This window comes from Marmota marmota, unplaced genomic scaffold (assembly GCF_001458135.2).
Source record: "Marmota marmota marmota unplaced genomic scaffold, marMar, whole genome shotgun sequence".
In the NCBI taxonomy this organism is placed as follows: Eukaryota; Metazoa; Chordata; class Mammalia; order Rodentia; family Sciuridae; genus Marmota; species Marmota marmota.
In genome coordinates, this window is record NW_025999932.1 from 45169084 (window position 1) to 45179682 (window position 10599).

Here is a 10599-nt window from a genome sequence, read left to right on the forward strand (position 1 = left end):
CAAAAAAAAAAAAAAAAAAAAAACCTCCATTGTCATTACTTCTCAGCCTTTTGGCTAAGATCATGTACTTGTAGTACCTGTTCTTATCAGTTTAATATCTGATATGCCCTCTATCCGAGGACAATATATTAAATGGATATTTTTTTAAAAAGGCTCTATTGTCCATTTCTACTAAATCTCCTGTAAACTTAAACACAATATTTTTAAAGAATTTTTAATTGACACAGAATTATTGTACTTATTTATAGGGAATAGCGTGACATTTCAATAATGTACGCAATTATTAATTCAGGGCAGCTGGCACCACCACAAACACTGATCTTTTCTTTGAATTGAGATACACATTCCTTTTATCGCACTGTACCCCGTAATCATTAACCATCCCCTCTGTATTCCCCCATTCCCTACACTTTCAAGGAAACTACTATTCTACTCTTTATTTCTATGATATCAACTTGTTAGCTTCCACATATTTCAGAAAAGACCAAATTTTTTGAAATATACTGTGACTAGATTAATCTCTGTATTTTTTATCTATTGCTTGTTCAGTGTCATGGTCCCATTTCTTTCTTTTCCTTCATGCCCTTCTTGCCAGCAGGAAGTATTCAGTTTATTGATTTGTTTGCTCTTTATTATTTGTCTTCTCCACTAGAACATACATTGTATTATTGCAGGGGCCATGTGAATCTTCTTGAAAATTCCTAACATAGTCCAAAGCCCTGCACTGACCCTCAATAAATAGTTATCCAATGAAGAAATACATAAATGTATTTGGTGCTTATTCGCATTTATATGATAAACACCTACATACCCAGCTCTCATCTCTGTGTCAATTTTCTAGCTTTGAGGGAGAGCTATTATTAAACTGTTTTGTCTGGTTGTTATAGCAACCCACTGGTCTCCAGAACTACCACTTATTTCTGATGTGCATATTCTACCAGACAACCAAACAATGCATAATGTTTTTAATTATGGACTAATGCTGTTATTATGAATCATATTTCACACTATATATTTCTCTACCTTTTATGAAGATGGTGGAAAATTAAAAGGGAAACTTAAATCTGGTCAAACCATCGAAATCGAGGAGGCAAAAGAAAAACAGTGTGGTACACCTCCACTCCCAACTCTCATATTACCTGCAAGTTTCTTCACCTTGCCACAAACCCCCATGAATTTGATTTCCGTCCAAGTTGTTAAGAGCGTTTTGAAAATTAATTGCTACAAAACAAATTTAAAAGTGCTCTGTTAAAGCCTTAAATTTCTTCTTTTTCTCTTTGTTGCCTGTTACTTATAATATTTCTTATTAAATTAGCAAATGATAATAGCCCTACCAAAATTGAAATTTACTCTGAAAAAGGTTTCAAGTGAGGTACTCACCTGCCCCCACCTGCTCCCTTTACTCATATTTTAGGGACAGGAACTCAAAAGGGTTTTATTAAACTGGGTTAGATCATTATAGTACACTCATCACCATTTCAATAAAATAGAGTTTATCCAAGTCATTCATTCAGCCATGAATCTTTTTAAGATAACCTCAACATTTTATTACCTTCATAATAAAACAAATAATGAAGCTTAGAACTAGATCACTTGCTCCTTTTCTCATCTCCTTCCAGTTCAATGAATTTCTTAATACCCAGCCTTCTTTTAGATCTGCAGTTAGGCTCATCACACTCAGGCATCAGCAGAATCTTGGTAGTTTTAGACTTTTTCCTGAAAATTGGCTTAGTCCTCCCACCATACCCACTCTGTTTTTTGTCATTAGTGCTGCTTTCCCTGCGCATACAGACAATCCTTTCCCTTCTTGAACTGCGTCATTTATGGGATTTGTGTTTACCATACTTCTTACAAAATGTCCAGTGGGTTTAGGAAAGTTCACCATGTTTGCAGAGCATTATAGGCATGGAAAGAAAGAGGTCCAACAATATGTGTTTTTTTTTTTCAATTGTTTTTTAGTTGTAGATTGACACAATATCTTTATTGATTATTTTTTTAATGTGGTGCTGAGGATAGAACCCAGTGTCTCACACATGCTAGGCAAGTGCTCTACCACTGAGCTACAACCCCAGCCAACCAAGAATGTTTTTTAAAAGATAAAATTTATTTTGTAATGGCAGACACCATAAGGGGATTTTACATGTATGGTGCTGTGTGTTCTCTCCTGTAGGTTTTGGTCATACATGTCAGGCACCTCCCAGATTCATCACTCACTAGCAAACAGCCCCATAACCTCATTTAAAATAAGTGTAATGCAATTTTATTACCTCCTGGGGTTATTTGATAATATAGAAGCAGTATCCACTTTAATACATGCAGCTGTCTTTAATAATACACTTTGGGGAGTGCTCTCAAGAGGAGAAAATGAAAGAGAAGAAAGAGCAGTATAGAGGAGTGTCAAGATTATAGGTCTTGGTATTAAAACCCCAGGCTTTTCTGATCTGTGTATTTGTAAGAACTTCATTTTGGTTTTCTAGAAATCTTCATGCATTTTCATTCTTGTACATAAGCACTGAATGCTGCACAATACATCAATCATCAGACTCTTGAAATATCTATTGTTTAAAATTAAAGGATATTCTGGGTAGAGAAGTGCACACCTGTAATCCCAGCAACTTGGGAGGCTGAGACAGGAAAATGACAAATTTGAGGCCAGCCTCAGCAATACAGCAAGACCCTAAGCAACTTAGTGAGATCCTATCTCAAAATAAAAAATAAAAATAAAAAGGGCTGGGGATGTAGTCTGGTGGTAAAGCCCCTGTGTTCAATCCCAAAACAAAAACAAAAAACAAACAAAAACCCTGAAGAATGAGAGGATCTGGTGTCTAGCCACACAGATCTTGCAAAGATTACTTGTTAGAGAGTCACCATATCCCAGGTCTAGTTCTTTAGAAGTTTGGATATTCAATTAGTACTATACCTTGATGGGGTTGGGTTTGAGTACTGAAACATATTACAAGAGTCAAATATATAAAAGTCATTATTAATATAATATATATGTGTATTTTAAAATTTTTTATGGACACAATATATTTATTTACTTATTTTTATATGGTGCTGAGGATTGAACCCAGTGCTTCACATGTGCGAGACAAGCGCTCTACCATTGAGCTACAGCCCCAGCCCCTATATGTGTATTTTATATATAAATATTTCAGTACTGGGGATCCAACTCAGGGACACTCCATACCTGAGTTACATCCCTAGCACTTTCTATTTTTCATTTTGACACAGGATCATGCTAAGTTGCTTAGGGCCTTGCTAAGTTGCTAGCCTCAAATTTGCAACCCTCCTGCTTCAGCCTCCTGAGTACCTGGGACTACAGACATGAACCACCATTCCTGGCTGTCCCCATCATAAGTTAATTTGTAATTAGTAAATATGACTTATTGGTGTTCTCTTATCAGCATGTATTCTTGTTGTCTAGAATTCATGAAAAACACAATCTCATAATTGATTTAAAAACATGTACAACTAGAGGAATGAAAACAGTGTGGTACTAGCAAAAGAAAAGCATATAGACAAATGATATAGATTTGAATGTCCAGAAGTAAACCCATAGATGGATGACCAGTTAGTTGGTTTTGAGATGAGTAGACTTCAGCAGATGATTCTGGATGCTTATGGGTAGTAGAATAAAGTTGTGCATTGTTGATAGGAATATAAAATGGTGCAGCCACCATAAAAAAACAATTCTTCCAAACTTAACCAGGTATGGTGGGACATACCTTTAATACCAGTGACTTGGGAAGCTGTGGCAGGAGGATCTCACGTTTGAGGACAGCCTCAGCAATTTAGTATTACCCTGTCTCAAAAAAGCGGGGTGCTTGGGATGTGAATCACTTGTAAAGCACCCCTGGGTTTAATTCACAGTACCAGGAGGAATTAAAAAAAAAATGGCCCAGAAATTCCACTCCTGTTCAACCACAGGGCTAAAAAGGCCCCAGCGTAAGTACTATTTTCTGATCCCAAAGAAAGAAATTGAAGGACCTCACTGAGAGATTTTAGACATTTTATTACTCACAAGTTCCTTGGTGGCAGTAGACCAGAATAAAATGGAGGGCTGCCTAGTCCAACTGCTCATATGGGTTTCTTCAGACATTTTATGAGTACATATTTTACCATCAACATCCTTCTGCTTTGTTCTTCATTTAAAGACTGGAGATAAAGGAATTGATCAGCTTGCTTTCTCCTTGCTCCCCTCCCCAACATATTCTTGGGATCCTTCTTAGTTTACCTTTAGAAACATCAACCTTCTAGGCACTGACTTACGTTTAACCCAATAATACCCAACAGATTTGAAAACAGGAATTAAAATACCAGTATGCTGCTAGATATGGTGGTACATGCCTGTAATCCCAGCTACTTGGGAAGCTGAGACAGGAGGATTGCAAGTTTCAGGCCAGCCTGGATAACTTAGTGAAAAGCTGTCTCAACATAAAAAATATAAAGGGCTAGAGATATGATTCACTGGTAAAGTGACACTGGGTTCAATCCCAAGTACCAGGGAAAAAAACCCCATTCTTCTATGTTGCTAGTATTTGAATAAATCTCTCCCAAAGGCCCATGTTTTAAAGGCTTAGTCTCCATGGCATAATTGGGATGGAATCTTTAAGAGGTGGCCCTAGTGGAAGGAAGTTAGGTCATTGGGGGTGTGCTACTGAAGGGGATACTGGGATCCTGGCCCCTTCCTGTCTCTCTTATTTATTTATTTATTTATTTATTTATTTATTTAATATGGTGCTGAGGATCAAACCCAGGGCCTCGCACACAATAGAGGAACGCTCTACCGCTGAGCCATAACCCCAGCCCCAACCTTCCTGTCTTTCTTATTTGCTTCCTGGCCACCATGAGGTGAGCAGTTTGCTCTACCATGCACTCCCTACCATGATGTTATGCCTCACCTAAGACCCAAAAGAAAATGGAACCAAATGACCATGGACTTAAACTTCTGAAAGCATGAACCAAAATAAACCTTCCTTCATTATAAATTGATTATTGCAAGTATTTGCTACAATAACAGAAAGTTGAATAACACATATAACTGTCCACAGCAGCACATGGTATATCCATAAAATGGAATTATTCAGCTATGAAAAGAAATGAAATACTTATACATGCATGATATCTTACAATAATCATCCTAAGTGAAATAAACCAGGCATAAAAAAGACAAATTTTGTTTGATTCTGCTTGTATTAAATATTATGAATTATATCAATATCTAGGATAAATTAATTTATAGTCACAGAAAGTAGATTAGAGGTTATCAGGCAGGGGCTGCAGATGGTAAGTTAATTTTTAAATTATTATCATTATTATTATTATTTTGGTTCCAGAGATTGAGCCCAGAGGCACTTTACCACTGAGCTGCATCCCCAGCTCTTTTATTTTTATTTTAAGATAGGTTCTAAATTGCTTAAGGCTTTGCTTCATTGCTGAGGCTCCTCAAACTTGTGATCATCCTGCCCCAATTTTGGGAGTCTTTGGGATTGTTGGTATGTACACCATGCCTGGTTCCTTTTTCTTTATATTTTCTGTTTGTTGTAATTAGAATATATTTGATATATTGAGATTTATGTGGGAGGGAATTGTGCAAGGACATTTTTTTTCCGTGTAATATTATTCTGCTACTTTTGGAAGGATGAGCAAAAGTTGAGAGAACAGACTTGAAGTGAAGACAGTTTAAACCATATTAGCGGGCATTCAATAAATATAGGAGGTATGAACTCTTACTGCCCTAGCAAGACAGTGATGTTTATAACAATATAATTTGCAAAATAAATGTTGTGGTAAAACATAAAATCAACTATTTTAACAATTTTTAAGTATACAATTGAGTGTCATTAGGTAATTCAAATTGTAAAACTATCACCACTATCCCTCTCCAGTGAATTAATTTTGAACTATTTTAGCCTGAGAATCAAAAGTCAAAGGGTTTTTCCTGGTGCACACTTGTAATCCCAGATACTTTGGAAGCTGAGGCAGGAGAATTGCAAGTTTCAGTACAGCCTGGACAATTTGTTGAGGACCTGTTTCAAAATAAAAAATTAAAAAGGGCTAGGGATAGGGGTTGAGGTTGTGGCTCAATGGTAGATCACCTCTAAGCTGCTGAGCCAACTACTGTTTGCAATAGTTCTGAACCGACCAGAGACACTGACATATGAGAGCTTCAGCAGCTTGGCAGTCCCATGTCCCCTGACCTCACTTATCCCTCCCCTTAGCTTCCAAACCAGCACCATTTCAAGGGACACTGACACAGCAGCCAAGTTCATTGGGGCTGGGGCTGCCACAGTTGGGGTGGCTGGCTCTGGGGCTGGGATTGGGACTGTATTGGAAGCTTTATCATTGGTTATGCCAGGAACCCTTCTCTGAAGCAACAGCTCTTCTACGCCATTCTTGGCTTTGCCTTCTCAGAGGCCATGGGGCTCTTTTGCCTGATAGTGGCCTTTCTTATCCTCTTCACCATATGAAGGAGCAGTCTTCACCTTGCATTCTTTCTCCCATGTCTTGTCTGCTCTGTGTGTCCTTTTTCCTATACCTCCTCAGGCAGTCTGGGGAAAGTGGTTGGCTCAGGGTTTGACAGAGGGAAGACAAATAAATACTGTATTAATAAGAAAAAAACAAAAACAAAAACAAAACCACATTAATTCTTTTACTCCTCAAACAAGCTTGGGAGGTTGGCACTTTGTACTGTTTTACAGTAAAGAAATCGAGGCACAGACAGATTGCAAGGTCTTACAGGGATTGGCAATGACTAGCATTAGAACTTCAGTCTTTAAACACGCACTGTTCTTCCTACTCTGAATCTTGCTTTTTTGACCTACAATTATGGTGAAGGTCAATTCATGTAAGTACACATAGGTCTCCTTTCTTTTAACACCTGTAAAATATTGCACTGAATGCATGTAGCATAATTAATTTAACCAGATTTGTATATATAGATCGTAGTTTGTTTCCAAGTCCTGATTTAGAAATAATGCTACGTTTATTATATATATTGTTTCTCACATGCATAAAAGTATCTGTAGATAAATTTCTGGAAGTAAACTTTCTAGGTCAACAGATATGTTTTAAAATTTTTTTCTTTTTTAAAAATTCATTATTTTTAAAATTTGTTCTAATTAGTTATATGTGACTGTAGAATGCATTTTGACACATTGTACAAAAATGGAGCAAACTTCTCATTCCTCTGGCTGTACATGGTGCAGAGTGTTTTCAAATTTTGATTTGTGGAAAAACTGCTCTCTGTAAAGGTTGAATCAATTTATTGTGTTCTAAAAATGTAAATGCAGCATAGATATAGTATGGTAAAGTCCACAGAAGGAAACAAGAATGAGGTTGGAAGGAACAAGTTCATTATACTCAGGTTCCAGACAGGGGGTTACCACATGCCATGTAGGGCCACAGAGGAAAGGCCAGGTTTTGTTCAGCGGGCAGCAGATAGGATGGACAGAAAAGTCCAGGTCTGAGCCTTCATTGGGAATTATAGGGGATAATTATAGGGGATAAGTCAAGGCAGGACAGTGTACACAGTTTAGGATTAGCTAATTTGAATAGTTCTGTCAGGCTTTGGGCAATGGGGTGGTCTCTAGTTACCTGGTATTTGTGTGTCAGAATAATTTAGGGTAAGGGAATTAAAAGTTGGCCTGCTGTATCTTTGGGTTCTGCATCCATGAATTTAATAAACTGTGGATTAAAACATTCAGTAAGGGCTGGGGTTGTAGCGTGGTGGTAGAGCACTGGCCTTGCACGTGTGAGGCACTGGGTTCACTTCTCACCACCACAGAAAAATAAATAAATAAAGGTATTGGGTCCATCTACAACAAAAAAATGTTTTTTTTTTTTTCAGAAAAAATTGGGACCGTGTTTGTTGGGGTAAACAACAGTTAGTGCCTAGGAAGTCTTGCAGTTCCTGCTAGAGATATAAGGACTTGAAAGAAAGTGATAATGAGGATAAGAAGGAAACTGGCCACTTCCCTTGTATCTGAATCTTTAGGTAGGGATCAAAACAGAGTGATCTTGGTTGTAAAGAAAAAGAATGCATTTATAAAACATCTGAAGAAATTCATTTGTGCAAAAGGCACACAACCTACTCTGTATATATTTTCCTGCTTGTAGGCACAGTGGAGCCCTCCTTGTCCTGGACTATTGGCCCTAAGAATTTCTTTATTTTTTAAAAAATATTTAAAAAATATCTTCTAATTGTTGATGGACCTTTATTTATTTATATGTGGTGCTGAGAATTGAACCCAGTGCTTCACATATGCTAGGCAAACGCTCTTCTACCACCCCAGCCGTGCCCCTAAGGATTTGAGTACTAAAATGTCCAAATTGCTCTCTCTGCTTCTGCTGTCATATCCAAAGCCACTTTCCTCCACCACAACCTTCCTTCATGATGTCCTGGCTTACTCTGAGGAGTGGAGTTGACCATCTGTGGACTGAGACCTCTGAAACAGTGATAAACTTTTCCTCTGAAAGAGAGAGGGGGCGGGGAGGGAGAGAGAGAGAGAGAGAAAGAAAGAAAGAAAGTTAAAATGTCCAAACCTTCTCTGTTGAATTCTCCAATCCAAGTTCTTTCTTAGGCATCCATAAATAGTATGCTGGGGCTTTTGCAGTCCTGGGGTTGAACAATACTGAGACTGTGTTTTTTTTTTTTTTTTTTGGTCTTACATTAGGTATTTTAAGTAATCTAAAGTATGCTGAGGACATGTGTAGGTTATGTGTACACACTATGCCTTTTTTTATGTAAGGGATTTGAAAATCTGAGGATATTGGTGTCCCTAGGGGTCTTGGAACCACCCCCATATCAGCTTGTTTGTGTTAGATGAGGTGGGTGGAACTACAACAAACTAAGAACTGCTTGCTTTGTATATGAGAGAATGTACCAGTGGTATCTTCACCATCTTTAAGAAAGGGCTTATAGGGCTCAGCGGTAGAGCGCTCGCCGCGCACATGTGAGACCTGGGCTCGATCCTCAGCACCACATAAAAATAAAGAGAATAAAGATATTGTGTCCATGTATAAGAAAGGGCTTATGCTGGAAGGACAGTTTCAACTTTGTTAGCAAGCTTTTTAAGATGTCAAAACACTATAAAACACAGAAAAAAAAAAGATTAATACATATCCTTTCACTAGCAGTATATAGGATTATCAATTTTCCACATCTTCACCAATATTATCCAATTATTTGATCTTGTATTTGACAGGTGAAAATGACATCTATACAATAAATGTTATGATATGCCAGATTCTGGTCTATATTCTGGGAACAAAACAAAGCACTTGCCCTCAAGGAGCTTCCATTTCCAGAAATGTGCAGGGTCTTTATGAAGAAAACTGTAATACTTAAGACTTTTTTTTTTTTTTTTTTGGTGGTGGGGATTGCCTTGGGTATGCTCTCCTGCCCCTACAAAACTTTAAAGACAAAAAGGAACTAAATGGCCAGGTATGGGGCCATGGTGGTGCACACCTGTAATCCCAGCAGCTCAGAAGGATGAAGCAGGAGGATTGAGAGTTCAAAGCCAGACAAATACAATAAAAGGACAGGGGATGTGGCTCAGTGGTCAAGTGCCCCTGAGTTCAATCCCTGGTATTCCCCTCCCCACCCCCCAAAAAGAACTAAATGACAAAACACATATTTATGAGATGAATGAATGTTAGAAAGATGGTAATTATTGCCAACTCAATAGGTGGAGTATAAAATCACAACACTTTGGGAAGAGCAGAGGAGACAACTTGATAAAATGTTATTTGAAATAACAAATGAATATGAACCATGAACATTTTGAAAAAGAAAGGTTGTTTGAGGATATTTGCTCTACCAGAAGTTAAAAACATTATAAAAACACATTAAATCAGTATGGTACTGGCATAGTAACAGACACCCAGAAACTCCAGTTTATATATATGTTGTGCCTATATATGAGCAATCATATTATTTTAATTATAGCTACTTAACATAAAAATCTGATAGGTTTGTTTCTTAGTACAGTTCTCAGAATTGATAATATTGAGAGACAAAGTCTTGATAAGTTGCTGAGGGTGGCTTTGAACTTGCAATCCTCCTGTCTCAGTCTCCCAAATCACTGGGATTATAGGTGTGCACCACCACACTCGGTGACCATGCTTCTCCTTTGAATGCGATTTTACCAGTTTACCTCAAGAATCCCAGTGTCAGAAAGGTTATCCGTATACATCCAGTGTTAACACGGTGAGGAAAAAAAACCTCTGATCATGGGGGAGGGGTCAGAGATTACTGGAATAAAAAACCCCTATTATTTGGATATTTACATTTATAATGTATATTATAATATATAAAATATATTGGTATCAAACACCAAAACATATTTTCTGAGTAATCTTTAAAATCTGATTTAGTTCAAGATTTACTTAGAGATATTATTATGAGAACAGTATCTAATTTTGAAGGTAAAGGAGTTAGCTTTCTTAAAAAAACTCATCTACAGCACTGGGAAGGTAGCTCAGAGTATAGTACTTGTCTGGCATGTGCAAGGCCCTGGGTTTGATTCGCTCATACTGCAAAAAAAAAAAAAAAAAAAAAAAAGTGCATCTAAGAGAGCTGAAGGTATAGTTTAG

General features: G+C 37.5%; 3 pseudogenes; 2 read left to right on the top strand and 1 right to left on the bottom strand.

The window, feature by feature from the left end:
* The first annotated feature begins 34 nt into the window (after nucleotides 1-34).
* Nucleotides 35-157, top strand: LOC125616175 (annotated as a pseudogene).
* Nucleotides 158-1589: 1432 nt separating this feature from the next.
* LOC107140823 lies at nucleotides 1590-1885 on the bottom strand (annotated as a pseudogene).
* A 2451-nt stretch (nucleotides 1886-4336) lies between these two features.
* LOC125616001 lies at nucleotides 4337-6473 on the top strand (annotated as a pseudogene).
* Nucleotides 6474-10599: the final 4126 nt, after the last annotated feature.